General features: G+C 38.2%; 1 pseudogene; it reads right to left on the reverse strand.

The window, feature by feature from the left end:
- Positions 1-2,395: 2,395 nt before the first annotated feature.
- LOC122103059 lies at positions 2,396-2,492 on the reverse strand (annotated as a pseudogene).
- Between the last annotated feature and the right edge of the window lie 14,033 nt (positions 2,493-16,525).

Consider the following 16,525-nt stretch of genomic DNA (forward strand, 5'->3'; position numbering starts at 1 on the left):
GGAAACAACCCAGATGTCCTTTGGTGGAGTGATGGTTGGAGAAAGTGTGGCACATATACACAATTGGATTGCACCCATCCATTTTGACGACTGTTACATTATTTGGAAAGAAATGGATAGATCTAAAAATATATTAAGTGAACTAAGTCAGAGCCAGACACACAAAGGACCCATGTTCTGTCTCATATTTGGAAGCTAGAAATTTATACAAGTTTACACAAAAATATTAACCAAAGCATCCTATTTGCAGAGGAGTATTTCAAAGGTGTAATTTCTTATAAAAATTGAACTTTACTCCAACAAAATGAATACCAGGAAACTATCACTTGGAAGATGTGAGTGGAAGTCAAAAGGAAGGAATAAAGAGAGTTATGGAGGAAGAGAGTGAAGGTATAATACTCAATGCAGATGTATGAAACTAGAAAAAATTAAAGTGGGGTGAGGTTTAGAAGGGTGTGGACAAGTTATATAAAGATCCAATATATTTAAAAAATTGATATGTTGAATGGAAATTCCCTTGTACAAGTATTTAAAATAATATAATTAAATATAATTAAAATATAATTAAATATAATTAAAAACAATGGAGACATCTGATCTTAAATTCTATTTCCATCTCTTTTAAAAAATAAAATTATTTGCTCTATAATTTGATCAGAGGGATGGATTTTGTGGTTAGCTAGATCATTGCACATCTGTCTCTCTCTTCATCTCTCCCTCTCATGGTTCTCATAGGTAATATGATTGCTCCATAATTATCCTAATGTATTTTGCTTTTATATTTTTGGTTGCATCATTTCACTGTCTGCTCTGTCATTTCCCAATTCATTTACATATAAGGCATTATTTCCTATTTTCTCATACCTAGAATAAGCTGCACATGAAGACACCACTGGTCCTCATTTTCAGTCTGTCCCTTTGAATACGGAGGAAAATCTTTCCTCTGCTCTCTACCAAATCCCTACTCACCAGTTAGAATAATTTAGAATAGTAAAAATGAAAAAAGAGAAAATAAATAATAGTGAAAAAAACAGGTGCAGGAAATTCACCGTATTTTTGTGACCAGTTCATCCAATGTGAACTATTGGAAAACATGGACACTTCATTCTCACTGGCACTCAAAAACTCTGGTTAGGCAATTCTGATGAAATTGAGGAATAAGATGAAAAAATGAGAAATGGTATCAACTGCAAGAAAAAAATGGCGAAGGATTCAAGCAAATTTCTTCTTTGTTCTGCTGAAAATAATGGCCTTACTACAGTGCAGAGACTACTTTCCAAAAAGGCCACTCATGTGAATACTAAGGATAACGATGAGTATACCCCTCTTCATCGAGAAGCCTACGGTGGACACTTAGACACTGTCTATGAGTTGGTGGCTCAAAGCAGATATTTATGTAATAACTGCGAATGGCTGGACACCCCTGCACAGTACTTATACATGGAATAATACCAGAGTGGTTTCTTTATTTCATCATGATGCAGACACCAATGGCCAAACTAAAGGCTTCTTGACCCCCTTGTATCTTGCTGCTGGGAATAGATATAGCAAAGATAAGCTGCTTCTGTTGAACCATTATATCAAACCAGATCTGAAGCACAACTTGGAAGAAACTGCATTTGATCTTGCCAAAAGGATAAGTATGTATCACTACCTCTTTGAAGTTGTGGAATGCTGTACAAATTGTTTTCCTAAGTCCTAATGGTTTGGGTAACTTTCTTAAATTTCAAAATTGCCAGTCCGTCCCATGTGTCCATACAAAATATTTTCACAATACAAAGAAACAGCAATATCTTACTTTAAAAATTCATGGATTCCATGGTATTCTTCCAAGTGAATTGCCTGACTTTGATGTCAAAATATATTCGAGTTGTTTGTATACATCAATAATGATTTCTATAGTGTTTGTGATTTTTTTAATCAGAAATAATTTTAACTTATCTGTTGAAATGAGTAGTACAGAAACTAAAGATATTTCTGGTGCTTGTCTGAAAAAAGTATATTTTAAAATATTTAGTATTCTGTTTGTATAATGTCTATAATCTATTTCTTTCCCTCCTAGATATAATACTTTGAATTCGACATTGTTTTATAATATATAGGTTCATTAATAAATGTGTCCTTTCAGATTGCTTTCCATATAGAAACAATTTAAGATTCCTTTAATTCCTAGGTCCTTATAGAATTTTATTTCTTTAGGTTAAAATGACAATGCTATCTTATTTCAAAAGTTTTATAAAGGTTATGCTATGTAAAGGCTTTTCTAAAAAACTGAAGATTGAATACACTGATGACAAAATAACTGTTATTTCTACGAATTACATGTATTATTACACTTGTATATTTGTAATCAACTTTTTAATAACTGTTTTTCACTTCTTGCATCTGAAGAATGAAAAATATAGAATACTTCACAAATTTTCATATCATCCTTGTGCAAAAGCAATGTTAATCTCTGTATTGTAATTCGGGTAGACGTGCTGCTGAAGCATGTAGTATCCTGTAAATTTAAGTAGTTAATGATGCAATCTTAAGACAGGCATATATCCTTGGTTGCCTATTTGTAACAAGGACACCTTATTGTTCCCTAAATTGCTATTCATCTTATTTCTGTAAAATTCTGTGTATGGTGGAAAAAATTATATTGTTTGTTCGATTGCTCATATTTGCAATTTTTGTCAACAACTATTTTAAGTCTTTCTCATTTGAAATTTGATCGTACTTTGAAGCCTTTATACCTACGTCCAAAAGTGATGGATTTTCAAGTACTTATTTATGAACTGATTTAGCTTTGTGGAGCTAATGGATTCAAAGTAAGCCTTGCTTAAGAGCTACTTCTAAAATCTTGCAGCTTAAAATTTCCCAAATGAGGTCTTACTGGCACAAATGTCTCCCTGACACTTTACCCTCACTCCATGTAGGAACAGACCAACCAGAATATCTTACCCTGACAGCATAGATTGTCTTATTGGAGCAAAACTAATCTTAGTTACATAGGATCATAGAGAGACGAACAGTTCAGACAGAACTGTTCAGACTAAGCCGGGCTCATGCCTGTAATCCTAGCTACTCAGGAGGCTGAGATCTGAGGATCACAGTTCAAAGCCGGCCTGGGCAGGAAAGACTGTGAGACTCTTATCTCTAATAAACCACCAGAAAACAGGAAGTGGCGCTGTAGCTCAAGTGGTAGAGAACTAGCCTTGAGCTGAAGAGCTGAGGGACAGCACCCAGGCCCAGAGTTCATGCCCCATGACTGACCAAAAAAAAAAAAATAAAATAAGTGTTCAGACTAGAAGGTATTTTTTCTGAATATAATTGTTTATTACACCCTACCATTTCAAAAGTAGCTAAAGCCAAGATGGTGAAAAAATTATTCATATGCATGATTACCTCATGTCCTGGCTTGTCTACCATCCAACCAGGCAGGAACTTACACCAATGATTTTCTATCACAAAATATATTCCATAGCTCCAGGAAAAGTCCATATGTTTCTCCTCATTATTAGGCATTAAATTGTTTTAATCACAGTGTTTCCTCTTGCCTCTATACTGTACATCTCCGAATGGTAAAGCTTTAGTTCTAATTCTACCAAACACTGAGGTATAGGTAATGGAATAATATTTTAAAACAGTTGCCTTTGTTACCCTAACCTCAACAGAACAATGCAAAACATTTTCTTATATAATATATAATTATGTATTTTATATTTATATGTGCTGATTTTATATTTCACACAGTGAATCTTACTGGAATTAATTGATAATTTGACAAATTAATTGATATTTACTTCAATAAATAGATTGGAATATAAATAATCAGGATTAGAATATATATTAGAATATAAAAATTATCAATACAATGTTTTCGGTATAAACTTGTGATACCTTCTAAGTGTTCTTTGTCTTCTGAATTCACATGGTAAAAAAAAAACCAATATTGTTTTCCTCTAATCTATAAGGGATTTTACACTTCTGCTCTGTTTATTGTTTAAACTCTCTGGTCCCAAACTGTTTTTCTCCATATTTCTGAAGCATTCCTACTGATTATACTCAAATTTTGCTGATATGATGTCTAAAAGGTATTATTCTTCTACAGGATCCACGGGACCTAGGATCCCAAGTCCCAGTTATCCGTGTCATCAGATAACTAGGGCAAGAGTTTTCACCTAGGCCCATGCAACATGAAAACAGAAAGTAATTGAAGACCCATCTCAATTTCTCATTTCCTATATTTCAGGGCTCCAATTCCTTGAAATGCAGGAATTAGCAGTAAGCAATTGGAAAATGCAAGGCAACTTAAAATGCAAGATGAGATCACAAAATGTGAAAGTACAGTAATTCAAACTTTCAATTTTCAGAAGACCATCCCATATGAGTGAACAAGACAACAAATGTCACAAAATTATTTGTAATACCCCTCTCCTAAGGATTAATGAATGATTTAAGTCCAGCATCAGCAGGCCAAAAAATAGTTCCTGGAATGATAGATCCATAATTGGTCTAACAATGCTAGGAATACTTGTCATAGAGTTCAAATATAATTCAGAAAAAACAATAATTGAGAAGTTCGTTAGTGCTTCAAAACACTGGTACTTCAGTAAAACTTGGTTCTGTAGTGTAAAAACGTTGTCATTCTAAAACAAATGATAACCTACATTCAATCTCCTGAAACTATATTCCTTTTCAAATAAACTTTTTAAAATCACATTTGCCAAATTAACACTTTACAAGTAGGTGATATTTAGTGACGTTACTAGTTTTTCAAGTGTAGGGAGCAAGTTACAATAGAGTTGATTTATTTACCCAGCACTAATGCCAATCAGATTCAACCATTCATTAAAGTGTAGAAATAGGACCCCTCACCATTTGTGTTTTTCAGTAGGTGCCTTCGAAAATTTATTAAATAGATCAGCCTCCCATATTTCAAACCAAAACATTAGCTAATAAAGTAAATTTCGTCACATAATAAGTACATTTTAAAAAGTCGTAAATAGTTGCCTTATCATATGGTGTTTTATGTTTTCCCTATCTAACATAGTAAGAAATATGACTTTAAGTCTTGAATATGGGTATGTATCAGAGATTTGACAAACATAAAATCTGTCTTCTATTTCTATCATATTCCTCTACAGTAGCAAATTTTAGTTTTTTTCTTTTTCCAAAACTCATAGGTGGTAGAAAATATCCCATGTAAAATAAAATAATCACAAACCACTGTACAAAGCCATTTATAAAACTGTTAGTAAGGAATGCATTCTAAGCCATTTTTCAACTTTCTTTTTGACTAATGAGTAATCTTCCAAATGGAGGGGAATAAAATCATGTCTAGGTGCTTCATGTCTCCAGTCTTGCAAATTGTTACTTCAGATGAATGAATTATGGGAATATAAGCTGACATCAGTTTAAGTATATGCAGAATTGAAACTCCATGGAATGCATATAAACCTTTCAAAGTACTAACAGACAGTTGAACAGAATGACTATCAGGAAGTTGAAACCAGAGAGGAATAATAGTAAAGACATAGAATGAATGAAAAATGGAACAATGGTCAAGTACAGCTAGAATACTCAATGTACACATGTGAGAAAGGAAGTGGTAAATTGGAAATAAATCTTGTAGAAGGGGTTGGTTGAAAATGATAGAAGAAGTGACTCTGATCCAGGAACATTGAACAATTAGATGGACATATTTAATTGTAACACACTAGCACAACATTTTGAAATTCAGTGAAAAAACACAACAAAAAACAAAAACACACAAAAAGCACAACCAAACAGCAATCTCTATAGAATATGATTATGACCTCTCAAAATTTTAAATAGTTAATGAAGGACAATCTTGGGAAAACATACAAAGTTGTTTAAAGTGGGCAGTTTGGGGTAGAGGAGAATTTTTAACAGATTTAAATAGGTTGTCTAAGGTTATAAATCACCTACATCTGCTGCAAATATTTTCTTCTGCGAGTTCTCTTGGTCTGAACTGGATGCTCCAGTCCTGGGCCACACTTGATCGCTTTTGAAGATAAAATGGAAGTAACAAGATCAAGATCCCATCACACCACTGGAGAGGAAACAGTCCTCTATGTTTTCTCTCATTTCTATTGACTACTTTTATTCATAAATTTACGTCGAGTAATTTGAATTACATATTTCCTTCTTTGTTCTGGCAAAGTAATTGTTCAAAATAATTCACTAAATATTATTTTCCATTTTTTTCTATCATGCTGTTTACTTGTCCATGAGAGTCCATTAAACTTCCCCCTTGCTTTTGGTTGCCACGGAAACCCAGCATCAATGATAATGAGGACAATCTCTAATGTAAAACTCTGTCTCCAAAATACCAGTCCAAGAAGCTGTGATCACAAATATTTAGCTATACTTTTTTCTTTTGTCTTTTACCTTGAAAGTCTTCTTGTGTCTAAAGTGCCCTCAAAAATAAGTACTCCACCAATTTTTGGTTCAATCACTTCTAACCTCAAAGTTATATTTTGCTAACAAAATGCTTAGAGAAAACCGAAGAATACTGCACTTATATATTCTCTCTTAAGACTCTCCATAGATACCATATCAGGAGTAGTGAAGTTAATCTTTGCAAAATTATTTCAATAGATTATTTTTCTTTGTTTTGCATTTGCTCAACAAGATGTATGGAGAAGAATAGAGTTAAATCACCCATACCTTGAAGGACAGTGTCTGTTACAAAAGAACAATGCTCCTATGTTCTACTTCTCTGTCCTCCTCTTAGCTCTTGCCGGATTTCCTACTTATCACAGATTCTTGGCTTCAAATCTAGTGAAGGTGAAGGACTATAAGGCCTCCCCCATTGCTACATTGTAGAGCTAGATCTCCTGCAGGAGGTAAGCATGAACGACGCACACGAGGAACACATATTGGGAGAACAGGCTTAAGCATGTCTGGTTTATTTATGCAAATGGGTTGGGATTTTATAGCCCCAGCTTTCCCAACCTCCTGAGTCCTTCCCAGCCAATTACTTAGCGGGCAGTTGATGATGGGCACTGCTTGGTGACAGGCACTGTTTGGTCCCTAGGGGGCATGTAGGGAGCATGTACAGCTCATGGTTGGCAGGCTAGGCAGACATGCCTGTGGGTCATGTCTCTATGAGCAGGAAGTGTGCATCAACTGCTACTCTAGCTGACTCAACCAGATCTGACCGGCTCTACCCACAAAATTCCCCTTTTCTTTTAAAAGGACTATCATTATGGTGACCCATCGTTGGAAGCGTTTTTGCCGGGAGTACAAGCATTTAATAATTCCTAGGAGAGTAAGCCCTACAAGTGCAAGGCCTCCCCAGATGACCAGAGATGATGGCGAAAACCATTGTTGTAACTTTTTAAGCACATTTTCTAAAAAGGAGGCAGCAGGAATAAGCTGTATGGTGGTCTGGTTTAGGTGGTTAACATCATGCAGCAGGTTTTGGGTGAAGTTTAACTACTCAAGGGACCTAGGAGGACTTTGATGTAGTTACTAAGTTCAGAGACATTGGGTGCAGGAGTGGAAAGCTGACAGACAGAATAGTGATAGCATTATATAGTCCTCCTTGTTTTAATCGAAGAAACGTAATCTGTTCTTGGAGCAATTCTATTTGTTGTTGGAGCACAAGGAGGCCTCCCTTAAGATGATTGGCAACTTGTAAATGTTATAATTCTATTGATGACAGTTGAGGGATGAGCTGGTTTATCTGTTGCACGGTGGACACGCCTTGGGACAGCAATATAGCAGCGGCTGAAGCCACTGTAGCGATGATTGTGGACCCGATTGCAATGATCAATCCTACTGTTCTTTTAGTGCGTGGACGAATCAATTGAATCTGGGAAAACTGAGGGTCATTAGTAGCCGGAACAATAAATGGGGGAACACGTACCAAACCTGCAAAAGGATATGAGTCATTGGGTTGCCAGTGATTGCTGAAAGTGCAAGTAGGGGAGGAGTTGTCTCCTAGACAAAAAAAGAATGGGGCTCTAACCACAACCATTCCTGACTCCTGGTGGTATCCAGATTGGTTACAGTGATGAGTATTGGCCAATAGGAAAGGGGACAAATCGATGCAGGAATGTGATGAGCAAATGATTGGCGTGGGGGCTCCTAGGTCTCTCAATCGTCCTCCTGAAGAGTCATAAAACTCCTTTAGATTTTGGGGTTTGGGATCTTTTTCAGATTGGTTGTATATACCCGGGTAGAGGGACAACGCGAGGTCCCCAAATACTTGCCTTGCCAGGAATTGGCACAAAGGCTAATCACTAATTCCTCAAGAGGAGTGCAAAGAGTGCCAAAGGTATCAAACTGACTGCGTGGGCACAACTGCATATGAAAAGGTATGTCAGTAGCCTGATTGCAATTTTTTCTAGTGGGACAAATGGGGTAGGGTCCTGTGTAGTTCCACCATCCCATCCCATGCATTACTATTGTGAGGGGGATGATACAGCCATCAAATTGCTTTATTGTCTCGTTTGTAAAACAAAAAGAGATGGCTCCCTTCCATCTAAAAGTAAGGTTTGTTTTTTGATGCCATAAGGCGTCTGCTGGGAAAGGAAGGCCAACCGTGCCATTGGAAGAAAGCATTTGAGGGAAGATGGTGGTAACCTCCCCTACCATCATTAAGATTTGGGGGCTGGGCACTAAAGTTATCTTACCCTGCCCTGCAACAGATTGAGAATTGGCTGTAATTATGGCACACATTAGGAGGAATAGAATACTATACCCCAGATCAGGGTCTGGGGCCATAGCCTGGGCTTGTTCAACCAAACCCTTTAGGTCTCCCCAAGTGATGGCATGGGCTCTAGCTCGATGTTTGTGTCTCCTCTTCCTCACACTGTTCAAGCATAACTGATGCATCTTGTTTGTAGGTGGTGACGGTTGGTCGCACAACTGCAGCCGGGATCCAAACAGGTTTATCACTCGTGTCTGGAAAGATACAAGGAAATCCTCTCTCTTGTGCCATTAAGGGAGCAGTGCCTCCCATTTTATTGTGATGTGGTCCCTCCATCTAACCAAAGGGACCAGAGTAGGTGTTTTCATGAGTCCCCAATGCAGGGATGCGGGGGTACCACATGTGGTGGGTGTCAATGTTAAAGGCAATAATTTAATTGTGTTTGGGGATCTTTAAGCCCTAGCCCCTCCAGTTCCCCCTTTTCTTTTAAAAGAACGGTCTTGATTTCTTTATGACTATGTTCAACAATGGCTTGGCCTTGTGGGTTATATGGAATACCTGTCTGGTGTGTAATGTTCCAAAAGGTACAAAATTCACGAAAATGGAAGTGTAAGCAGAGCCATTGTCTGTTTTAAGGGTCCAAGGAACACCCATAATTGTAATGGCATGTAGAAGTTACTTATAGCGTTCCGTGTTGCTTCACTGTTAAGGCTAAAGCTGTTATAAAGACTGAGAATGTATCTATACATACATGGACGTATTTTTGTTTACCGAATTGGGGGATATGGGTTATGTTCATTTGCCGTGTTATTGGGTCTAAGGCCTCTGGGATTTGTTCCCATGGGTTGAAGTGGTCCTCAGGGTAAAAGAGGTGCACAAGAGGAGCAGGACCGAATCATGTGCTTGCATTGTTGGTGTGTTAAATCAGGAAATAACTGTTTGATATTAGCTTCTGTTAAATGAAAATGACCATGTAACGTTTGGGCCTGGTCCATGCACATATTGGTGAGTAGTACAGTTGGTATGACAGCGCAATCAATGGCTTCATTACCAGCAGCTAGGGGTCCGGGGAGGTTAGTATGAGATCTAATGTGTTGAATGTACCAGGGTTGGACACGATTGTCTAATACATTTTGTAGTTTACACATTATTTTTCCTACATCATGACCATCATCTTTTAATAAAGCTCCAGGAAGAATGGCAACAGTTTGTACAGTATATAAACTATCAGAAAAAATATTAAGAGGTTCTTTGGGAAAGAGGTAAGAGCGAGCAAAATGGCCAGTAATTCAGCAGCTTGAACAGACAGGGAATGTTGTTGAAGCTTGTATTTTTTAGTATTGGCATTGTAAAATCCATAATATTTTTGTTAACATCGGTAAAAAGTACAATGGCTTGATGGATAGGTTGCCCATTGAGACAAGTACAATATTTCCATGAAAGTGGGAGTTCTTGGGTAACTTTTAAAACGTGGTTTTTGGGCATATGATTATCAATGTTAAAATAGTAGTGGATGACTTGTAAGGCTAATGCCTCTTCGGTTGTTAGGAAATCAAAGATTGTTTTGTAATGTGCCATATCAGATGGTCGGGAAATCTGCCATAAGTTTGATGGCATCATTCCGTGCCTTTGATGGCCAGGTTGCATAGCATGGTAATGGATGTGCTAATTTTTGGTAATTGGGAAGTGGCAATGTGTACCCATTGTAACACAGCATGGGTTTGCGTCTGTTCCACCATTAGGCCATTATTATTTAATATAATTAGGATGATTCCTTGGGTGGTATCTAAAAACACCAAGGGTGTTGACCATAATCAATCAGCAACCTGTTGTGAAACTTGTTGAACATCAGGTGAAAGTACACGAAGGGAAGTTGGTTTAGAGGGTCCCTGAAGCAATTGAAATAACGGTTGGAGTTGTTGGGTGGGGAGATGCATAAAATTGCATACCCAGTTGATATGTCCACATAATTCTTGTAATTCAGTTAAAGTATATTGAGATTTAATGACAATATGAGGCCCATTTGGGGTAATTGTTTGATTTACATGGTATCCAAGATAGGCATAAGGGGCTTTGAGTTGAATGTTTTTGTGGGCAATATGAAGGCCCAGCACTGTAAGGCTCTCCTTGAGTTGTGTTAAACAGGTTTGCATGGTTGTAACATCTTATGTGCTATTAAAATGTCATCCATGTAACGGACACAAAAGCATTTGGAAAGCAAAGTCCTAATAGCATGGGCAACATATATCTGACATATAGTAGGGCTATTTTTCATACCTTTAGGGAGAACTTTGCATAGATATCGACGAATGCGTAGTTGACAATTAGGTTCCCATACTGAGAAGGCAAAATATTCTTTAGCTTTGGGATGTAGGGGGGTGGAAAAAAGCAGTCCTTGATGTCAATAATGGCAATGTGCCAATCTTTGGGTATTGCAGAAGGATGTGGAAGTCCAGGATGAAGCGTTCCTATCTTTTGTATATGACAATGGAACGTAGATCAAGGAGAAATCTCCACTTTCCTTGAGCCCTTTTTTGGATAATAAAAATGGGGAATTGTGGGGACTGATACTAGGTCCTATGTGTCCCTTTTTTAGTTGCTCCTCCACTAGAGCCTGGAGATTAGGGAGCTTTTCAGAGGAAATAGGCCACTATTCAACCCAAATGGGTTTGGTCATGTCCCATTGGAGTGGAACTGGTCTTGTCACGAAACAGTGGCCATTAGAATTGGGGGTATTGTAGGTGATTAATGGCTAGATCGGTTATGATGTCTTCATAAAAAGCCTTATCATCTGTTGTTATCAGAGTACACATATTAGTGTGGAAATCTCTTCCCCAAAGATTGCATGAAAGGCAAGGGGCAACAAGAGGTTTAAAAGCCCCGGTGGCCCCACCACAGTCTTCCCATCTTATAGGCCATTGGACATGGAGGGAATCTGTTTTTCCACCGACACCTTGTATGCAAGGGCCAGGAATTAGGTTCCATTCCAACCCTTCTACTTCATCTTTTCTAAGGACTTTGCAGTCAGCTCCCATATCAATGATGCCCTTAAATTCTGTTTCATTGATTTTAAGTTTCATTTTAGCTTTTCCATTTTGGATAGGAATAGTCCATAACACTTGAGGTGGTGGCTGTTGCCTTTGTCCTATTGGGGTCGGGGCTGAGGACTGCCCCTTATTTAGTTGAAAGGCTGAGTCATAGAGCAGCATTCAGAGGCCCAATGAAAACCGTTTTTGCATGTAGGACCTACAGAAGGAGGTTGTTTTCTTTTGGGTGAGCCCCAGAGTGATGGGCAATCCTTTATGAAATGACCAGTTCCGCCACATCCCCAACAAGGTCGATTTCCCATTGTGCCATTAGGGGGCACATGAGCACTGGCAGTCATAGAGGCTAAAGGCAGCACAGGGTACTCAGCATGTGTTGATGTCCCCAAATCTTTGGTGGCTAGGATACAATCAGTGATCTCCCCATTTCGGTCACAGGCAATGGCTTTTCTGCATTCCTGTGTGGCCCCTTCCCATATTAGGCTCTTGATTAGCGCATCTCGGACTCCAGTGTGTGATACTTTCCGGGCCACTGCTTCTTGAACACAGGCAACGAAGTCAGTGAAAGGATCATTGGGACGTTGTATGAAGGGTTTAAGTTGTTTGTCCCCTTCTTTAGAAGGGACTGAGGAGACCATGCTCAATACACAGAGGCGTACTTGGTCAAAGTACTGCGGATATGCCACTGCTTGTGTGGCAGTAGATGCATAAGCGCCCTCCCCTTTTAAGCAATCAGGGCCCCCCCATGGCGGCATCCTGACCTCTGGCAGTGATACTTCATGCGCTTTGTTGTTCACATTCATCATAAAAAGCAGCCTTCCATCAAAGGAATACCCTGAAAATAATGCTGTGTTCATTAAGCTATTCCAATCATGGGGTAGTTAATGTCAATGCTAAGGGTTTCGAGCATCTGTTGAACATTCGGGGAGTTTAACCCATCTTGCCTGACAGCGGCCCAGTATTTGTCAAGTACTTTTGGGTCATGGGGGTACCATTGATTAGGTCATGCAGAGGTTCAGTGTACGTTTACCGGGAACATGAACTGGGGTTCAATTATAGGCTTGGCTGTCGTTGCCACGATAGTTGTGGGGCCCATTAACAACTGTTGTATTACAGGGGGAACAATGGGTTTTTGTTCTTGGGCAAAGTTGGATATCTCTGCCCAAGGATACAAAGTTTTCTGAGGGGAGTTCCCAGGCTGGCCTAAACATCCAAAAGAAGTGATTTGGCAGGCTTCCTGGGACTGATAGTGTGGGGGAGGCAGTTTTAAAAGCATAGCTGGCCAGCCCCCTGGGTCACCTGATAGTGGAAGTTGTTGGTTATCTGTGTTCTTGCTGGAATTGTTTGCTGTGTCACAAGAAGATGTGAGTGCTTGAGCAGCTTCGCAATTTTCCTTTTGTTCTGTTTCTTCTTGCAGCGAGGTGTTAAATGCCTGCAGAGATTCCCCTTCTTCTTTCCCTGACAGGCAGGCTTGAATAGCTACTATGATGTGGTAAAAGGTTAGGGGCAGCTCAGCGCCTTCACGGACTTCCTTTTTATGAGCTGCGTGAAGGACATGGGTCCACCTGTCTGGATCCCAAATGTCCCCGGAGTCAGTCCAGGGACACAATTCACACACTATTTCCCGTATTAAACTAGCTTCATTTTTGTTACTTTTATCTGCCTACTCCTGAGCAGGGCAACAAGTGCTCGTGATTGAGGCTCTCGTGCTGTGGGGGGAAGGTTGCCCATGGAGGCACTAACCTTACACTAGTCCCTAGACCGTCCATCTGCTGAAAGCAATCGAGCCCCTCATTGGGAGCCACTTGTAGGGCTAGATCTCTGGCAGGAGGTAAGCGTGGACGAAGCCCACAAGGAACACACATTGGGAGAACAGGGTTAAGCAGGTCTCTTTTATTTCTGCACAAGGGGGGGATTTTAAAACCCTAGACTTCCCAACCTCCTGAGCCCTTCCCAGCCAATTATTTAGCGGGGAGTTGATGTAAGGCAATTGTGATGGGTACTGCTTGGTGACAGGCACTGATTGGTCCCCCGGGGGCATGTAGGGAGCATGGACAGCTCATGGCTGGCAAGCTAGGCAGACATGCCTGTGGGTCAGTTCTCTATGAGCAAGAAGTGTGCTTCAACTGCTACTCTACCTGACTCAACCAGATCTAACCGGCTCTACCCACACTACATCTTCATGGTTTTCCTTTCAAAACTCTTTTATTTGGATGTGGAATTTATTTTCATGTCTTCATTCAATCTGTTCTGCATTGTATTGAGCTAAATAGGTTCTGTAAAATCACTATAGGTAGCAAAAATATTAAGACAATGTATATCAAAAAGTTTGGCCTCCCTCCACTGCTGAAGCCAATTTGCTTAGCTAGGGCTTCTAAGAATACGTTTTCTTGCCTTTTCAATTTGCTCAAATCTTTTTTGATCCCAAAACTTTTTGGCTTATGTAAAGAGAAAAGTCTTCTCTATCTCATGTTAATAAGGATATTATATATTTTGTGAGCTACTAAGAAGTGTGAAATCATTGGTTTCAAGTAGTCAATCATATTTTTTTCTGTGGTTCAGTGCTTCACGTGCAAAGACATTTTGGAAATAATTTCAAACAGAAAAGTGTAAACCCAATACCTTCTTTCATTGTTGAGGACACTTTCTCCCTAAATATTTGGACCTAAATTATCTTTTTCAGAGAAATACTGTTTGGTAATTAAAGTCAATTCACAAATTTTGATGTGTTTATTTTTTAAGACTTTGAATTTAAATTCTACTACAACCTTGTTTCACACAGTAAGAGTAGATTTCCTGGGTAAGTACAATTCTCAAGGGAACCTAAAGGATTTATAGCAAGGTTTCTGAGGCTTGTTTGTTTAGTGTGAAAATGAGCCATCTTCACCCACATTGCTCCCTCTCAGCTAAGTCTCCATGGATTACTTTGCATGAACGCCTATTCTCTCAGGCAATTTTAAGTTTTCATAATAGGCTAAGTTTTTAAAAAGTTTGAACAAATTAATATTTACCTGTTATAATTTTAAAACTCTTTTGAAATTCCTTTATTGGAACTGCGAATTCACCAATCCTAACTCCACCGTTACCATCAAAAACAGTTAACATGGTGTTTTCATGATATAGTGTCCATGAAGCTATTATTTTCCAGTGGCTATGTTATGCATATATATAACCTTATAAGCTGATTCTGAACAAAATGAACTCTAAGATATGGAAACAGAGAATATTATTTGCGGTTGTTGCTTTTAATGTGCTATGTGATTTCTATTTTCTTTTGGATTTTTCCCATATGCTTTATTCCCTGCTGTATTTGATTTTGGTAGCCTGTGTATTGCGTATATATTTACCTTAATTAGAGAAGGGAAGAGGAACAACAAAATGGTGAGACAAAGGACAAAGGCCAACCAATGCAATAGCAATACTCACAAGACAATATGTTGGAAATGTACATTACAACTTGTGAGGGGTATTGGGGTGAAGGAAAACTGAAGAAAATGAGGGAGGGGGTAACAAGTTTGAAAACTTATGTATTCATTACCTTAAAATTGCTGTAACCCCACTGTACATCACTTTGACAATAAAATTAGATTTAAAAAATAAGCTGCATGAAATAAAATTTCACTGTATTGTTAGAGTAAATATTATTCTTTATGTAGTAACTTTTTAAAAATCAATATTGTTTGTCGTCTAATTTGAAGTAATTACCCCTTTTTAATCAGAGGACCATCAACTTGAATGCTGTCTGACTAGACAATACTTTCTCAATATACTTACCAATATTTTGAAAAAAGAATAAATATAGTAGTTTCTCATATTAAAAGCCAAAACAGTTTAATTCTATGGAAACCTATAACTTTTAAAAGTAAATAAGTTGTTAAGAAGACAGGATATACGTGTTCTTCAACATTCCAATGACTAATAATTACTCATTTTCAAATTCGGAAGATTCCATACCTGAGAGATTCAAAGCGGTACCGGCTTGCATGTTATGTAATTCTGCAATAGATGCATTTTCTAATGTGGTGTTACAGATTGAGAGTCAACAGAAAAATAACCACATTCTGGTAGAGGATAAAACTATGTAGCATAGGTAATAATTCTTCAGGAGTAAGCAATTATTTATCACACTAAGCTATTATTTTTATGACAACCAATCCCAATATTTATGTTATAGAGACATCCTATCCCAACAGTCTAGAATTTTTAGGGTGCACCTCAAACTTCCCTTAATTCACATCATGAATAGCTTATCTCTATTGTGAAAAAAATACAACTCTGCTAATGTGATGCCATACATGTTCTGGAAATAACACCACAATAAACTGTGTTGCATCATTTTCCCCCCACTGGTATTCTTGAGATCGGAACACTTGCAAATATTATTTATATTTATACTTTTTTAACTCTCATATAAATTGTGGATGCTAAGATTGGAAGATTACAGTTCAAAGCTCACCCAGGCAGGAAGATTCCCTAGATTCTTATCTCCAATAAACTTATCAGCAAAAAGAAGACACAAGTGGCATTGAAGTTGAAGTGGTAGAGCACGAGCCTTGAGCATAAACAGGCTCAGAGACAGTGTCCAGAACCAGAGTTCAGGCCCTAGGACAAACCAATAAAACAAAAACAAAAATAAAAACAAACCCCAAACCTAACATTTTTCTCATTTTATACAGTGGCAAATAATTAAGGAAATTACTTCTTGTGTTACATACAGGTAGAAGAAAGAAGATGTCACACGATTATTCTCTTCACACCATGTTATACCAAAGCCTCAAAAAATTGCTCTTATTATAATTTATAAATTAATATC

Source organism: Dipodomys spectabilis, unplaced genomic scaffold (genome assembly GCF_019054845.1).
Source record: "Dipodomys spectabilis isolate Male_0828 unplaced genomic scaffold, ASM1905484v1 ptg001503l, whole genome shotgun sequence".
Taxonomy (NCBI): Eukaryota; Metazoa; Chordata; class Mammalia; order Rodentia; family Heteromyidae; genus Dipodomys; species Dipodomys spectabilis.